General features: G+C 42.4%; 1 protein-coding gene and 1 long non-coding RNA gene across 2 annotated transcripts in view; both read right to left on the reverse strand.

Annotated features, from left to right (window-relative positions):
* LOC143804462 (uncharacterized) overlaps window positions 1-23,877 on the reverse strand; it is a 523,411-nt gene that overhangs the window by 429,372 nt on the left and 70,162 nt on the right. The gene's annotated exons all lie outside the window — the stretch shown is intronic.
* LOC143809111 (uncharacterized) overlaps window positions 1-23,877 on the reverse strand; it is a 72,814-nt gene that overhangs the window by 39,469 nt on the left and 9,468 nt on the right. The window contains exon 2 of the long non-coding RNA XR_013222074.1: window positions 8,079-8,285. This is a non-coding gene — a long non-coding RNA (uncharacterized LOC143809111). The remainder of the gene's footprint in view (window positions 1-8,078; window positions 8,286-23,877) is intronic.

Below are 23,877 nucleotides of genomic sequence, written 5' to 3' on the forward strand. Positions count from 1 at the left end.
GATATTTGTCCCTTTCATTTGTACTAAGAGTATACATCTATTATAGTTTGTTACCTGTGGGCACATACAATCTATGACTGTTAACCTGAAGGCCTCATTATAGACCTATATTCAATCTTTTCAGGAAGTACCCATTTATACATATATATATATATTTTCTCTATATTTGCTAGGGTCTTATGATGATTAATTTCTGTTTACATACTTCTAGATTGATTAATATGCTGTCCATATAGGCCCTTTAAGACCAGGTATATATGCATGTACTTATGTACTATTCTTATTGTTTCCCATAACATTGGTTCCAGGCATGTGCCTTATTTTGGGCTATAATCTCTTTTTTCTAACTGTTTTTAAATGTTTTTAATGTTCTCATTATCTATGTTATACCTCAATAAAATTGTATATTCTTTTTGCATACCATCCTGCTGTCTGGTGATCCCCATTTTTTATGACCAATGCTTGTTTCTGTTGTGTTGTTGTTTCCATTATTCATTGGTTAAGGTTGGATCCCAGTAGTAAATTGTCCATGGTGCCCCCAATAACTTATATGTACTGCTTGGTTTATGTGTGGTAACTCTCTTTACTACACTTTCGGGGTGTTGGCACATGGATTTATACTTTACATGTCCTTTTAAAGTATACGTTTATTGATATCGTTTTGGATTTTCGCAGCATGGATTTGGCAGCAAGGGAGGCTGCATGGAGTAGTCAGGCTAGTGGCATTTTTTCTGGTGGTTTAGAAGAGACTAGTAATACTGGCAATGAGGGTGATTTTCAACATGTGGCCAGGGAGTTGACAAATTTACATAAATCCCTCACTAAATCGTGGTGGAATGTAAAAACACTGGAAGAATATAAAAAGGCTGGGATTGTTCCAAGGGGACTTAGAGTACAAATTTTCCCAGCATGGGAGGCAGATGGGGAGTTCCAAAGAACTTGGGAAACTGGCTTATTGGCTTGTTCTAATATAATCATTGATATGCTTTTGATACATGACCGAGGGGTTTTGGATTCGTTGAAAAATAAGATTAAGAGTTGTGAAGGAAAACTGGATCAATTTGATAAAAGATCTGTGGTGGAGCCCTTTCAGGTTCAACTAAAGTCTACCATTGACATCTTTGAAAAAGATGTCATTAACAGGAAGAAGCTAAAATTTAAAAGGGACCAGCTTGACTTTAAACAGGAACGGGCATTTAAATGGGTACATAGAGGTAATAAGAGACCTATTGGCGAGAGAATACCCACTGAAGGTAACACCAATACATTGCAAGAACAACCGTCCAGTGATGATTTTTTATCCTCGGAACCGAGCGATATCGAAGGCGCAATAGGAGGGGCCGCAGGAGGAGATACGGTACGCAAAAAACAGCCCCGGAATTACAGAGCTTGGTCTCCCCGATATGGGAGAAAGACCCGATCGAACAAGAGGTATTAGCGGTGGATCTTCCAGTGGAACCGGGGGAGGAGTGTGGTAAGCTGCAAATTATAAACTTATCTGAACATACTTTGTCTGAATTGGAAACTACAGTACTGGAAAAGGGTTTATCTTTTTGTCCCACCAGTACTCTGGATAAATTTACCGTGATCAAAGATGTTTACCTTTTTTGCAGACAACTCACTTTTAAGTTGCTTTTCCATCAACCCTCGGTCCTGGATGAACACTCTGTGGCTGACAGAGCGGTCCTTAGGGATCTTCTGGACTTACTGGAGGAGGGTGATGAGAGTTGCCCTAGAAAAAGGTTCACTGGTAGGTTATTGTCACAAGCTACTCCTGCCTTCTCACTATTTCCAGTGGTTCAAAATTTCTTTAACGCCGTGGTCCTTGATATACAGCAATTGAGATTAGATCCGAATAGGGGCAGAAACATCAGCAAGGCGGAACAGGCTGCTATCACTAGATTGGGCTCCAATCGAGAATTCGTTATCCGGGAAGCAGACAAGGGGGGGAACGTGGTCATTTGGCCAATAGACCTGTATCTGAGGGAAGCTAGACGTCAACTGTTAAATCAGGAATGTTATCAGGCTCTTCCCTCTGACCCCTCAAATGTGTTTCAAGCTAAATTACTTCGCCTCTTGGAGGCTGCTTTCAGTAATGACATCATTAACAAACGAGAGAGGGACTTTATGTTTAATAATCATCCAAAAATCCCTACCTTCTACATGCTTCCGAAGGTACACAAGTCCCTGGCGGCCCCTCCCGGGCGGCCTATAATATCAGGGATAGGTGGGCTCTTGGAAAGACCATGTATTTACGTTGACTTTTTCTTGCAGCCTCTGGTTGGATCTCTCCAGTCCTATGTTAGAGACTCTACCTCTTTGATACAGCAGGTTCAGGATTTGACACTACCTATTGGAACTTGGTTAGTGACTCTAGACGTGGAGTCACTCTATACCTGCATAGGACATGATCTGGGGATACAAGCTGTCTCATATTTCTTGGACCAAAAAACATCTGGAGATAGAAGGCATGACTCTTTTCTACTGGACCTTCTCCGGTTCATTCTGGATCAAAACTACTTCACGTTTGATCGTGCATATTACAGGCAAGTGAGGGGGACGGCTATGGGTGCTCGATGTGCTCCATCTTACGCCAACCTATTTTTAGGTTGGTGGGAGGCAACCGGGGTGTACTGTCTGGAGGGATATTCCCAATACATTATCAAATGGTTACGCTATATTGATGATATTTTATTCCTCTGGACAGGCACCCTGGATCAATGCCAATCGTTCATTGACACCCTAAATGACAACCCGTGGAACATTCGCCTCACTTCACAGTGGTCTCAAACGGAGATTGAATTTCTTGATTTAAAACTTCGTGTGTTGGACTCCATGATTACCACAAGCTTATATCGAAAACCTACCGCAACGAACAACTTGTTACACTTCAACAGTTTTCATCCTCAGCATCTAAAGGAAGGCATACCGAAGGGGCAGTTTTATAGAATCAAGAGGAATTGCACTCGCCAGGATGACTTTGTAAAGCATTCTCGAGAATTGACGTCAAGATTCAAACAAAGAGGCTATCCAACAAAGGTAATTTCACGGGCATTCATGGAGGCTAGAGGTCAAGAGAGGGCCAAGTTATTGTGTCCCCAAGCAAAGGCCCCTGGTAGACCACTGGGGATAATCACTTCTTATAACAATCAGTGGCAGGATGTACGCAGTATCTTGTCCAGATATTGGGGTCTGTTATTGAGTGAGTCGAAGTTACTACCACACTTATCGCCCAAGCCCAACCTGGTAGCAAGAAGGGCTAGGAATCTGAAAGATTGCCTTAGCCATAGCCATTTCCAACGCCCCACTACAAGTACCAACAGTGGGTTTCGTCTTCGCGGTACTTTCCCATGTGGGAACTGTAACATTTGTCCTTTCACGGCTGGAGTTACTAATGTTGTGTTACCATCTTTGCCTTTCCAGATTGCCCCCAGAGCTTATTTCAACTGCAGGACTAAAAATCTGGTTTATGCCCTTGTATGCCCATGTCCCAAGGTCTATATTGGGCAGACAACTCAAGAACTAAGGAAGAGGATACAGCAACACTTCTCGAACATCACGATGGCAAAAAAAGATAGGGATAAAGGAAAGTCTATAACGTCGGTGGCTATGCACTATCTTACGGATCATAATTCTCTGTGGAAAGGAACAAGGATTTTGGGTTTGGACAAGGTCCCCATGAACATCAGAGGGGGCAATATTACGTCGGAACTTCTTAGACGGGAGTCTAGGTGGATCTTTGATCTGAACTCTGTGGCCCCTAATGGGTTGAATGAGGACCTGCTTTTTACAGGCTTCTATAAAAGTATATGAACTGCTGCCTTTGGGGGAGGAAAGTTGATGGTGTCTGTTATTTTGAAATTTGTTGTTCATTGATTTCTCTTGATGGACAATGTACAATGTCATTGAACTTTTGGTATATTTATCTTGTATATTTTTTCTGTAATTTTTTTATATTTTTTTCGTTCTATATGGACAGCATATCATCATCTTTTTTCCTCTAGGGTAGTACACCACCTTTGAAGCTCTGTGTGGCCTTTTATGTGTTCTTCTGATTGTCTGGGTAAGCACTTGTTACCATTTCTTCCCACAGCAATACTTACCTTGGAGGATATACATGGGGGGCCTCTGTTGGGTGTTCTTCTTTTGTGTCTCCATCTTTTATAGGGACTCTATACGGGTCCCAGGTGATATAATATGTTTTTTCCTCTCAGTATTTGTCCCTTGGTTTTATTTTATTATATCTACCTATCAATTGGGTGTATTCCATAAGATTTTTGATACTGTATTCCAGTGCATGAAAGTTCTAATTTTTGACCCATGATTGTTGGTGATGAGGTGTATTTGCGTCACACTGTGTATTGATTTTTTGAAGGTTGCCATCATTGATTAAAGTTTGGGACATTTCTCTTGTTGGGAAAATATATTTTCCCAGCAATCTGTATATGAAATTTTATTAAACTATTATTAAATATGTGAATCTCCCTATATTATTGGTTCTTGTTAAGGGCCTCCTTTACTGTTTTTCTTCTGGTCATTAAATTTTGGGTGGTCTGGATATAGGTGCTAGTGATAGGCAGAGGTTTCTTTTGGCATTTGTGGTTAATTCCCTGCATAGAGGGCATTTTGTATGGAATACTGGTGCTTGGGAGTGGTGTATCCACCCTTGGCTCCTTCTCTAAGGATGCTTAAATGTGCGTTGTACCATTTTTATGTCCTTGCAAAGTTGCGGTCACCGTGTGACCACCTACATAGGCAGGGTCCAACTGCACTTGCATATGGGTGCATGGCTATTGGGTTACTTAATTGTTCAGATGCCTGTAACATGGGTGCCTCCGACTAGCCGCTAATGCCATTTGGTAGCCTGTTTGTGTTGGCATTTACTGGCTTAGAGACACACAGTTTAGAGAGCATCTTTGGACACAGTGTCATAGTGTCTCTGGCCTTAAGAGACCTGGCGGCCGTGTGATGATATTGCCCAGCACTATGAGAGTATTAGGCTATTAACTGTGATTTCACCTACTGCGTACCGAGATATGGTGCGCATGTTCAGGCCCGCCTTGCTGAGTGTATATGCACAGTTGCCAGGAGACCAAGCTTTTTATGTTTTGAATAAGCCGGGCGCCTGCGCAATAGGTATTTCCTACTTGCGACCGGCGCCGTTAAGCTGATCATCCTGTGCCGGTACTATTAAATTGACATCTACATGGATTAAATCGCTTCCTTCTTTAGCTCCCTTTCAAAGGATGCTTACATGTGTGTTGTACTATTTTTGGGTCCATGCAGAGTTGCGGTCACCGTCTGACCACCTATATAGGCAGGGTCTAACTGCACTTGCATATATGTGCATGGCTTCTGGGAAACTTGTCCTTTGGCTCTGAATTGATGAGATGCATGTAATATGGGTGCCTCTGACTAGCCGCAAATGCCATTCGGTATCCTGCTTGTGCTGGCATTTACAGGCTTAGAGACACATAGTTCAGAGAGTTGCTCCGGACACAATGTTATAGTGTCTCTGGCCCCAAGAGGCCTGGCGGCCGTGTGAGGGTATTACCCAGCACTATGAGAGCGCCGGGTTATTATCTGTGACTCCATCTACTGCGTACCGAGATATGGTGCGCATGTTCGGGCCCTCCTCGCTGTATGTGTATGCACTGTTGCCAGGAGACCAAGCTTCTCTTCTGAATAAGCCGGGCGCCTGCGCAGTAGGTACTTCCTACCTGTGATCGATGCCGCTTAGCTCCTGTACCGGTATTATGAAACTGATATCTATATGAATCAAATCGCTGGTCACTTCGACTTTGGTGTGTGCTCCATATTTGATATTTCCTGGACACCATTCTGCATGCGTGAGCCATTGCGCGCTGTGCTCTTTGTGTACCGTTGCTTAGCAACCTTAGCTTCCTGCCAGGAAGCCTGAGCATGCGCAATGAATCATGACAGACGCTGTCGGCCTGACCTCGTGTGACTACCCACGGCTGCATGTACTTACTCGCTATGATATAAGGTATATAAACATAGTTGTTGATAGCGAAAATCATACCCCTGATGAAGCCACTCTAGTGGCGACACGTGTCGGGTTTTCGTTGTTCTTGTCATGCCTGGTATTATCTGAGGGTTATTAGGTCTGTTTGCCTCATGGAGGGATTATGGATGTGCTGGTTTTGGTCCTAGCTCACTTGTGGGTAACCAACGCACTTGGAATGTTATACTCTCATTATTTGTAAGTTGGATTTTCACATGCTGGGCATTGATATTTGTCCCTTTCATTTGTACTAAGAGTATACATCTATTATAGTTTGTTACCTGTGGGCACATACAATCTATGACTGTTAACCTGAAGGCCTCATTATAGACCTATATTCAATCTTTTCAGGAAGTACCCATTTATACATATATATATATATTTTCTCTATATTTGCTAGGGTCTTATGATGATTAATTTCTGTTTACATACTTCTAGATTGATTAATATGCTGTCCATATAGGCCCTTTAAGACCAGGTATATATGCATGTACTTATGTACTATTCTTATTGTTTCCCATAACATTGGTTCCAGGCATGTGCCTTATTTTGGGCTATAATCTCTTTTTTCTAACTGTTTTTAAATGTTTTTAATGTTCTCATTATCTATGTTATACCTCAATAAAATTGTATATTCTTTTTGCATACCATCCTGCTGTCTGGTGATCCCCATTTTTTATGACCAATGCTTGTTTCTGTTGTGTTGTTAGTCCGCCAAAACATGGCACATCCGTCTTGCGACAGATGCGACGTGTGGCAATCCGTCGCAATGCGTCGCTAATTAAAGTCTATGGAGAAAAAATGCATCCTGCAGGCAACTTTGCAGGATCTTTTTTCTGCAAAACGATGCATTGTGACGTGCGTCATATGACGCTAGTGTGAAAGTAGCCTTACATGCTGACTGGAATCTCTGGTGCTGGCAGTGAGAGCTTGACGTCACGTAACCACAATTTATGCACTTGTACTGAACGACACTGGGCAGATTTAATCAGAATGTCACTGGAAGTATGCAAATCACATATTTACAGTCACATGACGGCCCGCTCTCAGTGTACAAGCTGTGAGGATTCAGAAGTCTGCAGTCACATAGTGATTACAGACTTTTATCATAAACCTGGAAAACCCCTTTAATTATAAAATGAAGCCCTGAGCCAATCCTACCAGAAAAAAAAACCTTGTGTGAACATACCCATAATGTTTATTTTATTCATAAGTCTGTTTGAAAAATGGATCCAAGTGTCTGAGCCGTTTAAACTCGGGGCACGTCCTATTCTCATCTATTTGGCGGATCAGACTCTGCTATTAAAATGGGATCCATTTTATGAGGACCCGATTATAACAGATCCATTATTATGAGTCTATAAAATTTCAGATGGCTTTCAGTATATAAAGGAAGAAAAAACAAACAGGTGCAATATGGATAGCGCGAGATAAAAATGGTAAAGACGGCCTGTTTTACACACATAAAAATAGACTTGAATGTGTGAATATACCCTTCAAATGAGTGTAAGTAGTGGACAACCCCTTTAACTTGTTGACTTTACCAACATGAAAAAAGTACAAAAGGAACAAATATATACACTCTATACAAAAACATGTATTTATATATATATATATATATATATATATATATATATACACACACATATAATATATATATATATATATATATGTATATATATATATATATATATATATTAGCGCCTTTTGAACATTTATGAGGTGTTTTTATAAATAACTCGTAAGAGGGCAGCTGGAGCTTTGCATATGAGACAACTAAAAGAACCACAATAAAATGGAGAATAATATTTGACTGGAATTGTGCAAAGCATGTATAATACATATATGCATTTATTACTACTTGTAATAGAGCTGCTTGTCACATGATGCAACTACAAGGACCACAACAATAAAATGAAGGATAATGTTTAACTATAAAAGTATTAAGTGTGCACTTTGTACATTGCCAGTTATACAGTATTCTCCATTTTGTTTTTGAGGTTCTTGTTGTTGCCTGACAGGACAAGCAGCTCTCTTACAAAAGAGGTCGCACCTGCTCTTGTAACTTCTTATGGGAGAGGAGAAACTACAACGTTAGATGCTGTCCTCTAGGAAGGGCTCTGGTTTCCATTTTGTTGAAGTCCTCCAATCCAAACCGGGGGGCGTGGCTTCATTAAGGCGGGCGCAGCAGCAGGAAATGCTCTACCTGTAGTCACTTTCTGAGAGATGTTGTGAAGGGGGCGGACGTGGATTTTTCTGTCTGAGAGGGAAATGTGATTAGAGAGGGGATAAATAGCTGCAAACCAAAAAGAACAATAAGAAAAACAGTGCACAATGAGTATTATGGCAAAGGAGACAGGACAGACCATACTAGATGGGACAGGAGATTAGAGATGTGTAATGGAGGCTACGGAGCTCAGCTCTGAGGGAAAACAGTGATAAGGAGCAGAAAGAGGGAGGATTAAGTTAAGACATTATATAACTGAAAAAGCAACCACATTATTTACAAAATAATAGGACATTGTAGATATCGCTGTAGTGGAGGATGTGCAGCACTTGTCTGAGGGAAGTGTGTGCTTAGGAGTAGAAATAGGATAACTCCAAGCCAGAATATATTACACTGCATCACAGGAGCCTGTAAAAGTAGAGCTACTAGATGAAAAGGACTATGACTGAGGGAAAAATAAATACAGGGAGGAGCAACTGATACAACCAAGAAAAATAGAAAAGAGCAGCTAGTATACGTTATATGCAATATGAGGAGTGCATATAGCAGCAATATGTAATGGAGGGTGATGGAAGTGGAAAAAGAAACAACTTTTTTCTTTATAAAAAAAAGTTCATGCGACATCAAATCTTACATGCGTATCAGAAAAACAATGCAAATAAGTCGCTTACGTGTTGCAATGTGGATTACACAAATAACTGTCATGTCATTCCTAAGGCCGGGGTCACACTACAGTGTAATACGGACGAGTGCTAAGCGATAAAAAATCACATAGCACTCGGACCAATGTTAATTTATGGGGCAGCTCCCATCATCCGTTTTTTTCTCGTCCGTATTATACTTGCGAGTGAAATCTGCGATTGTTCGTGTATCTCAGCCGAGAAACGCCAATGCAAGTCTGGGTGCGAGAACAAATCGCACAGCACATGGACCATGCGTGTGACTTGCGAGAAATTCTCAGGCATTGGGCAGGTGACAGGAAATTGGCTCAGCCATTATTTGTTCATTTTGCAAGTGTGAGAAAATCTCACCATACGGATGACACACGGATACTTTTTGAGAAAAAAACGCATCCTGGCATTGTACACAGATGACATACGGATCACCATGTGGAGAACATTTGTGCGATTCTCGGCAGACAAAATCGGACAGATTTTTTATACATTGTGTGTGACTCCAGCCTAAGGCCGGTTTCACACGTCAGTGGCTCCGGTACGTGAGGTGACAGTTTCCTCACGTACCGGAGACACTGACACACGTAGACCCATAAAAATCAATGCATCTGTTCAGATGTCATTGATTTTTTGCAGACCGTGTGCGGACCGTGTCTCCGTGTGCCAAACACGGAGACATGTCAGTGTTCGTGGGAGCGCACGTTTTACACGGACCCAATAGAGTCAATGGGTCCGCGTAAAACACGGACCTCACACGGACATTCTCCGTCTGGGGTCCGTGTGGCGTGCCGGAGACAGCGCTACAGTAAGCGCTGTCCCCCCCACATGGTGCTGAAGCCGGTATTCATATCTTCCCTGTAGCAGCGTTTGCTATAGAGAAAATATGAAGAATAGTGTTAAAAATAAAGATTTAGGTGTCCGCCGCCCTCCCACCCCCTGTGCGCCCCCCCGCTGGTCAGAAAATACTTATCCGGGTCCCCCGTCGGCTGTCGCTCCTTCCTGGTCTGGCCGCGCCTCCTACTGTATGCGGTCACGTGGGGCCGATCAATTACAATCATGAATAGTCGGCTCCGCCCCTATGGGAGGTGGAGCCACATATTCATGACTGTAAATGATCGGGCCCACGTGACCGCATGCAGGAGAAGCCGCGGCAAGACCAAGAAGGAGCGACAGCCGACGGGGGACCCGGGTAAGTATTTTCTGACCAGCGGGGGGGCGCACAGGGGGTGGGGGGGCGGCGGACACCTAAATCTTTATTTTTAACACTATTCTTCATATTTTCTCTGCAGCAAACGTTACTGCAGAGAGGATATGAATCGCAGCTTCAGCACCATGCAGAGTGGGTACCACACGCTCCGTGTGGTACCCACTCGCCATACGGGCGGCACACGTGTGCCGCAGGTATGGCCTCCGTGAGTTCCCAGGCACACGGACACGGATAACTCCGGTACCGATTTATTCCGGTACCGGAATTATCTGGACGTGTGGGACAGCCCTTAGGCAGAACTCGTCTAATCCATACCTATAAAAATAAAAAAACTGTCCCTAATCAGAAATAAATTATTTCTGATAGACGTTGGATTATCAAATATTTTGGTTACTTACTGGTTTAGGATGATTGTATAATACTAGCATTGAGAATATGGAAGAGAAAAACCTGACGTAAAAGAGTACAAAAATATGATTAGCCTCGTGAAGGTACATAATCCAGGCGGTATTACTATTATTTAAATCCCTTCGGTAATTAAATGCAGTTTTTACAACTTGACACTTTTTTTCTTTTCGAATTATGATGTTTATAAAACCTCTTACATTTTTTTTTATTATTTTGGCCTTTGGGGCAAGTTTTTCATTTTTTCCCAACAGTTTTGAGAACTAAAACTAATCACCCAATCACCCTCGCCATATACGTGCTCATCCCCCCCCCCCAGGATGAGCTATATTTTTTTTAGTACTACTATGTTGGAATGCTTTTATTTAATGGTATTGTCACATTTAAATGTTACCAGTTATCCAAGCAATTGGATTTTCCTTGATAAATATTGGGACAACTTTAACGTCTGAGAATACTCCTGTAACACCAATTTTTTTGATGCCGTTCATCACACAGAATAATTGCCATTTTAGTTTAACTCTATGGGTCATTCCGTTTAGGACGGCCGTATCTATTTACACACATATATATATATATATATATATATATATATATATATATATATATATATATATATATTACTAAAAAAAATAAAGGGAACACTAAAATAGCACATCCTAGATATTACTGAATGAAATATTCCAGTTACAAATCTGTATTCATTACATAGTGGAAGCGCTGGGAAAAATAAAACATGAAAATGATCAATGTGAAACAAAATTAATATCCCATGGAGGTCTGGATTTGGAATGATACTCAAAATCAAAGTGGAAAATGATATTACAGGCTGATCCAACTTAAGTGAAAATTCCTCAATATAAGGAAATTATGCTCAGTAGTGTGTTTGGCCTTCGCATGCCTGTATGACTCCCCTACAATACCTGGGCATGATACTGATACAGTGGCAGATGTTTTCCTGAATGATCTCCTAGATCTGCATTAAAGCATCAGTCAAGTCCTGGATAGTCTGGTGCAACATGGCGTTGGTGGATGATGTCCCAGATATGCTCTATTGGATTCAGGTCTGGGGAACAGGCAGTCCATTCGATAGCATCAATGTCTCCATCATGCAGGAACTACTAACAATTCAACCACATAAGGCCTAGCATTGTCATGCATCCGGAGGAACCCAGGGCCCACTACACCTGCATATGGTCTCACAATGGGTCTGAGAATCTCATCCCTATGCCTTATGGCAGACAGGGGACCTCTGGCTAGCACATGGAGGGCTTTGCATCCCTCCTAAAAAAAAATGCCACCTCATGCAATTACTGATTTACAGCCAAATTGGTCATGCTGTAGGATGTTGGAGGCAGCATAACGTTCTCTGTGGCATCTCTAGACTCTGTCGCATTTTCTCAGCGTGAACCCGCTCTCAACCGTGAAGCGCAGAGAGCGCCAATGTTGAATCTGCCTATCTTGGTGTTCTGTGGCTAATGCCAATCGCCCTGCACGGTGTTGAGCTGTAAGCACAACACCCACTTGTGGATGTCAGGCCCTCATACCACCCTCTTGGAGTTTTGCTTCTGACAGTTTGAACAGACATTTGGATATTAGTGGCTTGCTGGAGGTCATTTTGCAGGGCTGTGGCACTGCTCTTGTTCCTCCTTCCACAAAGGAGGAGGTAGTGGTCTTGCTGCTGGGTTGTTACCCTCTTATGGCCCTCTCCACATCTCTAGGTGTAGTGACCTGTCTCCTTGTTTCTTCTCCATGCCCTGGAGACTGTGCTGAAAGACAGAGCTACCCTTCTTACCACAGCTCGCATTGATATGCCATCCTGGATGAGCAACTATCTGAGCAACAGCTGTGGGTTGTAGACACGGCCTCATGCTGCTATACAGTACCTCTAGTGGTGAGAGTAATGACAAAATACAAAAGTGACCCAAAAAAAAAAACGCGAAAAAGCATGAGAACAGAGAAATAGGCTGTGGATAACCCCTGTAAGAACCACTCCTTTATAGGGGTTTTCTTGCAAATTGCCTATCATTTCTACCTGTTGTCTGTTCCATTTGCACAACTGCAGCAGAAATTGATTCACAGTCGGTGTTGCTTGATAACTGGACAAATTGATTTCACAGAAGTGTGATTGACATAGAGTTACATTGTGTCGTTTAAGTGTTCCCTTTATTTTTTTGACCAGTGTACATATATATACTTTTTTTGTTACTATAAAACATGCAGAGACACGGGGGGTTGGCTCCCAGGTTCGCCGAAACCTTGTAGACCAGGGATCTGCCCACCAAACACCTGTTTCCTTTTAACGTGGGCATAATGCTACTCAGGACAACACAGGGTGAGGGTAAAACAGTGTGGCAATGCTTAATTGAACCACAAAACAGGCAGATAACACGTAGACCAGTCCCAGCAAAATACCCCATGATGGTGCACACACAGAGACCCAGCTGAGACATCGGCAGCCATCACTTCAGAGCTACCCCACCCACGGCATTCACACAGGAGGAAAATAGATTTGTTATTCTACAGATGCTAGCTTAGGGTTCTCGGCTGAAAGAATACAGATCTGCTGAATGGATATGTTTGGGGTAGTCGTGATTTGGGCTCACCGGTCACTTGAGCCCCATGGATACGTTAGTATAAGCCAGGAATGGGACCCATCGATCATCTGGCACCATGTAGATGTTTGAGAAGTCAGGTTGTGACCTTCTGGTCAACTGGCCTTGTACCTCAATGGACTGTCATCTTCCTATGCTTGTTGTTACCTCTCCATGATCGTGCCACAGGTGGAGTAGTCAGCCCTGGAAGATCTGAAGTAACAGATGCTCTTACCACACAGTTTTACCCTCACCTTGTGTTGTCTGAGTAGTATTATGCCCAAGGTAAAAGGAGAGCGTGAGTTCAGTGAGATGCGGTTTTGGCCTGCAAGCCAGGGCACCCGCTGACCCTCCGTGTTTCCACATGCATCATTTTGGGTATTTTTGCTGGGGCTTTTTTATGTGTTATTTGCCTGTTTTGTGGTTCAATAAAGTATTGCCACACTGTTTTACTGTCATCCTGTGTTGTCTTAGTAGTGGTAGTAGGATGTGCAGCACTTGTCTGAGGGAAATGTGTGCTTAGGAGTAGAAATAGGATAAATCCAAGCCAGAATATATTACACTCTGCATGATAGGAGCCTGTAAAAATCAGGGCTGTGGAGTCGATAAGCCAAACCTCCGACTCCTCTATTCCCATGACTCCGACTCCCTCATACATGGCTCATGTTTAAGTTTAAGTGATAAATGTACTGTAGTAAAATGGTAACATCAGGCTGTTAATCTTTATTATGATACGATAATCAAGCCATTTAGATAGAACATAGAATATATTTATTGGAATACAACTTTAGAAGTAAAACAAATTTGCATATTTACAATTTTTTTATACACTCTGCAGTAAGTAGGGAAAAAAAACATTTTTAACAAAAACGTACTGAATAGCATTTGTGCAGTCTATGAATTTGTTCTGAGAAATAGTATCGCCTCCATCCTTTATAGATTACCTCAAATCTGACCTAATTATTTTAAGGCTAGAGAATAACCTCTCTACACTAACTTGGGTTGGTGGCAATGCACTAACCACATGGCCAATATCTCTAACAATTTCAGGGTATAAAGGAATTACCTCTTGCACAGTCAGTTTTGATGAACGATTGAACTCTTCTACTTCTTTGAGAGCAAGTGAAACATTTTGCTGAAATATGGTCAATCTGTTTTCTATGGGAGTGGAATCTTTTTCCCTGCAGCAACGCTTTGCCTGCTCCATGTCGTCCAAATACTTGTCGAATTAAACTCCTCATCTGATGAGGATGAAGAAACAACAGCACTGGCAGTACCCAAGGCCTCTTTCTCTTGGCCGTCCTGTAGCCCACACATCCTAACTGCTACCTCAATCAAAGCTTTTTTTCCTTTATTAAGCAGTTGATCATCCAGCAATATATGATGGCTCGGGTCCACATAAACAGCTGCCAGAAGAATTTTATTTTCTAATAGCAGTGTCTTCTGTTTCATTGAAGCAGCATTGTCATCTACGATTAAACCTCCTCTTTGAGACAGGCAAAACAACAAGTTCCTCCACTCCTTTATAGAAATGCCAGGAATTAAATCCTCAGCTTGTAACTTTTTAGTCACTGTAAATGGGTGTTGAAGCAATTCCTTCAACTCAGCCACCTGTGTTCATTGACCTTCATGTAGTGTTACCTGAGGGTTGGCCATATCTACTAGGAAGGGTTTCAGCTCAAGCAATTGCTCAATCATTAAATTAGGTGCAGCCCCACCGAGTGGCTTGATCCACAATTGCCCCTTTTCCAGCACGTCTCTTCAAGATGGAATCAATTTTAGGGGTTCTGGCAGCAATAGCCAATTTCCTCACTTTGCTAATCAGAGTTCCAACATGTCCCTCTTGCAGACTTATCTCTTTTTGCCAGCTGCAGCGTGTGCACAACACAGCGCATGTGATAAATAGGAAAGAGGTGTGAAGCAGCTTCAACAAGATCATCTAATTGAAAAGAATCATTTTACTTTAGTGGATTGTCTAATTTGTGTAGATGACAAAATCTGCAATTTTTACACCTAAAATTACCCTTTGGTATATCCTTTGTTAGCCAATTATTTTGTGCTGGTAATAATCCATTTTTATTTATTTTGTTATAGAAAGTCTCACATTCGTTCTGTCCCATAATGCGTTTAAATTTATGGATAAGTGGTACGCATAAAAGACGGGGACCGCGATGGGCACACCGGTGGCATGTGTTTTCGCCAACCTTTTCCTTGCGGCATTTGAGGAAAAACATATTACAAATATAAATAATCCTTACTTAAAGTTTATACGCACATATCTGCGTTTCGCAGATGATGTTTTTATCATATCGGACGGAACAGAATGTGAGTTTAAAAACTTTGTTACACATTTAAACAAATAATGAAGAGGACATGTGTTTTGCTGCAAACTTTGGTAACAAATCATTGGAATTCTTAGACGTGAAGATTGATGTTCTAGATGGGAAAATTAGCACCAGTGTATTTAGAAAACCCACTGCGACAAACAATTTATTGCATTTTGAAAGCGCACACCCGGCTCATACAAAAAAAGCAATCCCGTACAGCCAAATAGTTAGATTGAGGAAAATAAATAATAACAACAAGGTGTATAAGGACTTATCAAACAAACAACTAATACCTAAAAATACTTTATTAGAAACATTAAAATAGTAATAGACAAACAAAACCCGCAAACCTACACTCAATAAAAACACACTTGGGCTTCTAGTTATCCCTATGTTACCCTATTACACCCTTCCTAGCAGCGGAGGTTGGCACCCTAGCTTGTTCGCAAATTGGCGCCCCCACTCAACGTCGGCTGGTCCTGATATACTCTATAATGCCCTACTTAATAGCAGGACAGAAAGAAAAAGGCCCGTATCAACACAACACGTGCCGCTCGGAAATGGAAAAGGGAGGTGATGACTAATAGGGATATATATAACGGCCACAGCAATATAGGGTAAGTTGGCCTGTACAACCAAAAACTAGAATAGCCCTTGTAATAACTCGTAATAGGTGACTACAGTTGAAATTTGGAAAAGGGGTATAAATATTGCTGTGGAGGGTCTAATCTAATTAACCCTCACAGGCCCTAGGGATGCTGCCCCTACCTGGCTGCGGAGGTTGGCACCCCTAAATAAACACGCCTGTGGCGCCCCCGCTCTCGTCGGCTGTTCCTCCGTATCCCTACCTATTCACCCTACCTCGTCTACCAATCGAGGAGTGGGGGAGGGGAGGGGAGGAGAGATAAAGGACAGCAGAAATGTAGCCAGTGTGGGTCAGGGGAATAATGAGCTACGTATATAGTGGGGTTTGTAATTAAAGTGCTACTTTACAGATATTGTATACTTGGAGCATAATAGGATAATATTAAGCACCTCAATTTATTAAACAAAAAATTGCATAAATGCCTCCCAGCAATCTGTTATCAGTCACTGGGATAGCAGTAAATACCGCAAGTCCAGATGGTTATCAATCTAACAAAGTGATGTTGTATATGGCGATATCGAGGATATTGCACAGATGCCCACCAGCAAGCTGATTTCAGTCACTGGAATAGTAATGTATACCACAGGTACAGCCTATCAACCTAATTTATAAATAGCAATTTATTGCACAATTTTATTGCACAAGTGCCCACAGGTACAGCCTATCAACATAATTTATAAATAGCAATTTATTGCATAATTTTATTGCACAAGTGCCCTCTGAAAGGTGCTTCCAATTTACACAGTCGTGGTGTTCTGCAAAAGACTAGTTGTTATGCATTTTATCCTTTACACCAGAATGTTATATCACACAGTGTAGGATGTTAGAGAGTCAGTAAATAAAACTGTCTCTTTTTAACTCAGGGTATATCCCCTATTGCACTTTACCCAAAACGTAGCCAAAAACCCACAATTAAACCAAATTCACTATAGCCAAAAAATCATAGATAAACCAAATTCACTTATCTAGTGTTCATATTATCCTTCTGCGCCTCAACGCGTTTCCCTGCCATGATTTCAGTTCATCAGGAGGCTAATGGAGAGACCGTTGTCCTTAGATTCACCATACGGTCATCATAGAATGCTGCTTGTAGGTGTGCAGTGCTTGTTCAGAGCGGGGATTTTTTGAAGTGACCGGAACTACCACAGGGCCCACCCCCTATGGCACAGACGTGCTGCTAGAGGGAGTATCTGATGAAAGTATACCCGGTCTGTATGTCCTGAGGTTACACCGCGCATGTCAGCGGGATCCATGCACTAGAGGTCCAGTGATCTCATCAGTCCTTAGTGCCTGATAGTTGGGCGTCACCCTCCACCACCAAGCGCCTCCCCTTCTCGGCGCTCACAGCCTATACCGCGCATGTCCGCGTTATCTAGGCACTGGAGGTATAGCGATGACGTTGACTTTTACTGCCTTATAGTTAGACGTCACCCTGCGACGCCTAACGCCGCCCTATCTCAATGCTCGGAGCAGCGTAGCCGCACTTTTGGTTAGTATCCATTGTTAGGTAAATCTAGTGATTTACTTCATAGGCCACGCCCATATATCGTACGTCACCCTGCAATGGACACTTCGGGCCAGTCACTATGCATTAAAACACGCAGATGTAGTCAAGGTAATTCATAAGGTTGTGTTCACTGTTTAGTGACTCTAACTCTACTCGACCGCGCATGCCTGCAGGGGTTATTAACTTATCCACTGCGGCGCTCGAAGCTTCACAACAGTATTCAGACCGGCAGATTGGACATACTATACAGCCTCATTTATAGATCCCTTCAGATCATCTTAATTAATAGTGATCCCACATAAAATGGGAACATTACATTATGTGCAGTATACAATATAGATATGTTACTCATATATCAGTAGATAGCATACCATGACATTCCCATGGTCTTACAAATCCCCAGCCCATAAATATACAAGTCCAATTGTCAAAAATGAAAACAAGATATTGAAAGGGGGAATAACCCAATACATTAACCCTTTCACACTTACGCACACTATCTCCTAAGTGTGCGCTAAAGGCTGGATATCTCAAAATGTGGGTAGAGTAATCAGTTAAATTAGCCTGATTCAACAACCACAGTCTCTTCAGATGAAGCAACCATATGTAAGTTGTTCATTTAACCCTTTGGGGGCTACTGATTCCATTCTGAAAATCCACTGGGATTCTCTTTGTAATAAGACCCTATCCCAGTCTCCTTGTCTGCCATTCGGCATCACAACCTCCAAAACACCAAACCTCAGTACATCTGCATTACCCTGATGACATTCCCATACATGCCTGGCTACAGGGGTATCCCTTTTGTTCCTCACGTCACCTAGGTGTTCACCTATCCGTTTCCTCAATTCTCTTTTTGTTTTCCCTATATAATTCAACGGACATGGACAAATTGCCATATAGATAACTCCCGTGCTTTTGCAATTGGCGAAATCCCTGAGGAAGTATTGTCGGCCAGTTGAAGCACTCACAAATGATTTACCTGGTGAGATGACCCTGCAGAAGGAACAACAACCGCATCTGTACATACCACAGATTTTCCTGTCTAGCCATGTACCTCCCGGTTTCTGTCTGACATAGTGGCTATGTACTAGGCGGTCCTTGAGAGACCTACCCCTACGAAATGTGATTTGTGGTCTAGGGGGAATAAAATCTTCCAAGGTGTCATCTGCCTGATAAATGATAGCGACTTAATAAAAATAACAACACTAGACCCTCAATTTGCGTATAAACGCACCAAAATCTTGGGTGATTTATTGGTGCATAATAGATTATTACCAGCACAAAATAATTGGCTAACAAAGGATATACCAAAGGGTAATTTTAGGTGTAAAAATTGCAGATTTTGTCATCTACACAAATTAGACAATCCACTAAAACAAATTAGACAATCCACTAAAACAAATTAGACAATCCACTAAAAATCTGAACTATATCCCATAGTATACGTGATTTCATTACATAGTTACATAGTTACATAGTTACATAGTTATTAAGGTTGAAGGAAGACTGTAAGTCCATCTAGTTCAACCCATAGCCTAACCTAACATGCCCTAACATGTTGATCCAGGGGAAGGCAAAAAAAACCCATGTGGCAAAGAGTAACTCCACCATGGGGAAAAAAATTCCTTCCCGACTCCACATACGGCAATCAGACTAGTTCCCTGGATCAACGCCTTATCAAGGAATCTAGTGTATATACCCTGTAACATTATACTTTTCCAGAAAGGTATCCAGTCCCCTCTTAAATTTAATTAATGAATCACTCATTACAACATCATACGGCAGAGAGTTCCATAGTCTCACTGCTCTTACAGTAAAGAATCCGCGTCTGTTATTATGCTTAAACCTTCTTTCCTCCAGACGTAGAGGATGCCCCCTTGTCCCTGTCTCAGGTCTATGATTAAAAAGATCATCAGAAAGGTCTTTGTACTGTCCCCTCATATATTTATACATTAACATAAGATCACCCCTTAGCCTTCGTTTTTCCAAACTAAATAGCCCCAAGTGTAATAACCTATCTTGGTATTGCAGACCCCCAGTCCTCTAATAACCGTGGTTGCTCTTCTCTGCACCCGCTCCAGTTCAGCTATGTCTTTCTTATACACCGGAGACCAGAACTGTGCACAGTATTCTAAGTGTGGTCGAACTAGTGACTTGTATAGAGGTAAAATTATGTTCTCCTCATGAGCATCTATGCCTCTTTTAATACATCCCATTATTTTATTTGCCTTTGTAGCAGCTGCCTGACACTGGCCACTGAATATGAGTTTGTCATCCACCCATACACCCAGGTCTTTTTCATTGACGGTTTTGCCCAGAGTTTTAGAATTAAGCACATAGTTATACATCTTATTACTTCTACCCAATTGCATGACCTTACATTTATCCCCATTAAAGCTCATTTGCCATTTATCAGCCCAAGCTTCTAGTTTACATAAATCATCCTGTAATATAAAATTGTCCTCCCCTGTATTGATTACCCTGCAGAGTTTAGTGTCATCTGCAAATATTGAAATTCTACTCTGAATGCCCCCTACAAGGTCATTAATAAATATGTTAAAAAGAAGAGGGCCCAATACTGACCCCTGTGGTACCCCACTGCTAACCGTGACCCAGTCCGAGTGTGCTCCATTAATAACCACCCTTTGTTTCCTATCCCTGAGCCAGCTCTCAACCCACTTACACATATTTTCCCCTATCCCCATTACTCTCATTTTATGTAACAACCTTTTGTGTGGCACCGTATCAAAAGCTTTGGAAAAGTCCATATACACTACGTCCACTGGGTTCCCTTGGTCCAGTCCGGAACTTACCTCTTCATAGAAGCTGATCAAATTAGTCTGACATGAACGGTCCCTAGTAAACCCGTGCTGATACTGGGTCATGAGGTTATTCCTCTTCAGATACTCCAGCATAGCATCCCTTAGAATGCCCTCCAGGATTTTACCCACAGTAGAGGTTAAACTTACTGGCCTATAATTACCGAGTTCAGTTTTTGCCCCTTTTTTGAATATTGGCACCACATTTGCTATACGCCAGTCCTGTGGTACAGACCCTGTTATTATGGAGTCTTTAAAGATTAAAAATAATGGTCTATCAATGACTGTACTTAGTTCCTGCAGTACTCGGGGGTGTATCCCATCCGGGCCCGGAGATTTGTCAATTTTAGTTATTTTTAGACGCCGCTGTACTTCCTGCTGGGTTAAGCAGGTGACATTTAATGGGGAATTTTTATCACTAGTCATTTTGTCTGCCATGGGATTTTCTTTTGTAAATACTGATGAAAAAAAGTCATTTAGCATATTGGCTTTTTCCTCATCCTCATCCACCATTTCACCCAGACTATTTTTAAGGGGGCCAACACTGTCATTTTTTAGTTTCTTACTATTTATATAGTTAAAGAATATTTTGGGATTATTTTTACTCTCTCTGGCAAAAGTAAATTTGTTGTCTATGCGATTTTCTGTCCTTGTAATTATTTTTATATTGGAAAAACAATACGTTCCCTGGCCATTAGATTTAGAGAACATTATAATTCAATAAGGTCGGGCAAGGGCTGCATGCAGCTTATAAAGCACATGCAAGAACAGCATAATAGTAATCCTGAATTATTGCAATTCGCCGGCCTTGAAATCGTTAAAGGGCCACTGTCACCCCCCTCCAGCCGTTATAAACTAAAAGAGCCACCTTGTGCAGCAGTAATGCTGCATTCTAACAAGGTGGCTCTTTTAGTTTTAGGTTCAAGTATACCCCCCAAAAAAGCGTTTTTATACTTAGCCATAATTGGTGTCTCTAGCCACGTAGGCTGGTCCTCCCTCCCCAGCTTGGCCAGATCCTCTGCCGTCACTCACATCTTCTTAGTCTTTCTGCGCCGCCCCCTCAGCGCTGTTTACGTTTTCAAACCGGCACCTGCGCTGTGTAGTACTGTTCTGCGCCGGCGCTGTGTAGTACTGTTCTGCGCCGGCGCTGTGTAGTACTGTTCTGCGCCGGCGCTGTGTAGTACTGTTCTGCGCCGGCGCTGTGTAGTACTGTTCTGCGCCGGCGCTGTGTAGTACTGTTCTGCGCCGGCGCAGTAAGCTCTGGCCGTCTGCCGTCCAAGCCAGGCTTTCACACTGCGCCTGCGTGGGCAGTGCGGCCCCCACCTTTGGAATCCCAGCCCCGCACTGTGCATAATGCATAACACAGTGTGGGGCTGGGACGGCAGACGGCCAGAGCTTACTGCGCCTGCGCAGAACAGTACTACACAGGATCTACCAGGAGTCCACCACCGAGGGCCACGTCGGTAGACCCCACCCCTCTGACCCCCCGTCTGGCCCTTCTGGTACCTCTGCCCCATCCACTTCCACCACTGAAAGCACTGGAGCAGCATCGCAGCCTTTGTAACTTGAAGCTGCTGTTCAAGACTTAGCATTCCCTTTACCACACCCCTTTGATCCTGCCACCTCTACACCACCATTAGGTTCGTGGCTGCAGCGACAGAGGGGTCAGGAAAGCAGCTATGCTCCTGAGTTCTTGCATCTCAATGCAGCCTTCGAAAGCTTTTTCAAAATTTTGGGAGAGCAAGTGACTGCTGGGTTCAACATGGTGCAATCACGCATCAGTGAAAACAGCAGTCGCTTGGATAGGCTGCATTCATATGCAAGTCAAGCTCCAAGCAACCTTTTTTTCCATTCAATGCTCAGGAGCATGGAAAAGCTTACTCTTGACCAGCAGATGCAAGTAATGCACGACCGCCATGCTGCTCTACTGCGGGTCATGTCCGAAGCCCAAACTCCTACAACTTTCCCAGTCCAGTCGCAATTCCCACCCCAGGCCCAATACCAAACAGTCCCAATTCCCACCCCAGGCCCAATACCAAACAGTCCCAATACCCAACCCAGTCCCAATTCCCATCCCGGCCCCAAATCCCTTCCCCAATGTTTTCTTCCTTGTCCACCTTTTCTTCCCCATTTAGTATTCCACCTACCCCAACACCACCACCCCTGCTCAGCCTCCTGTTCCCCCCCCTTCCACTACACCCCAACCCAGTAGGCTTTCCACACCTATCGACGTGGTCCAACCTTCCAGCCCCTCCGCTAGTATCTCCACCCCACACTTTACAGATTTGTAATTTGTTTTAAAAAAAATTGTGCTGTTTGTAAACAAACAAAATAAAGTTTAATAAAAAAAAGCTTACAAAGTTTACCCCCTCCCCCCAAAAAAAAGGGTTACAAAAGAAAAAGGTTTCCCAGCAAAAAAAAAGTTTACCCAAAAAAAAGGTTTCCCGACAAAAAATAGTTTACCCCAGAAAAGAAAGGGTTACCAAGGAAAAAGGTTTCCTAACAAAAAAAAAGTTTACCAAAAATGTTATTTATAAAAAAAGGTATGACAAAATTTTATTGTAATATGTTAAATAAAATGTGGTTTGGTTTAAAAACAAATTTTTTGTGAAGTGCCTTCATTTCAGTATGCTAACTAAATGTAAAAAAATTACACACCACACGTTAGAAGGAACATTTGCTTTATTACCCTAAATATACCAAAGTTTTGGAAACTAATTATTAAAAGTTGGTGTCAATAAAAAAACTTTGTACAGACACATAAATCACCGAGACATGAAACATGTCACACAATGTTCTCTTGCCATGGAACCCTGCCCACAGGTGACACAAAATACTCTGCAAAGTGGTTCCTCATTCTGGAAATAGAACCGGCGGAACATACAGAGCTGCTGTGGTAATCCCACAGGGTGGTTTCCAAGTCCTCATCATCCACGGAAACAGGCTCCTTAGAAAGTACATATTTATGTAGGACCACACAGGCCTTCACAACCTCGTCCTTTGTTTGTGTGTGCAGTATTATGGCGGTGAGCAGCACGTGCCACTTTGCAATGAGAATGCCAAATGCACACTCCACCACTCTTCTTGCTCTTGTTAAACGGTAATTGAAAACTCTTTTTGTTCGGGTCAAGTCTCTGAATACGGTTTTAGGAGATGTGGGGACAACTGGAAGGCCTCATCACCCACACAGACATATGGCATAGGTGGTCCAGTTGTACCCGGGAGTGCTCTTGCTGGTGGAAAGTCATACGTGTCTCCATACAAACAACGGCCCATCGGTGAATTTTTGAAGACTTGGGAGTCGTTGGACCGGCCATAGGCTCCAATGTCCACAGCCAGAAATTTAGTTGGCATCTGCAATGGCCATGAGTACGATTGAAAAGTACTTCTTGTAATTGAAGTACTCTGAGCGTGATCCTGACGGTTTTGCAATACGGATGTGTTTT

The sequence above is a fragment of the Ranitomeya variabilis genome, chromosome 2 (assembly GCF_051348905.1).
Source record: "Ranitomeya variabilis isolate aRanVar5 chromosome 2, aRanVar5.hap1, whole genome shotgun sequence".
Classification (NCBI taxonomy): Eukaryota; Metazoa; Chordata; class Amphibia; order Anura; family Dendrobatidae; genus Ranitomeya; species Ranitomeya variabilis.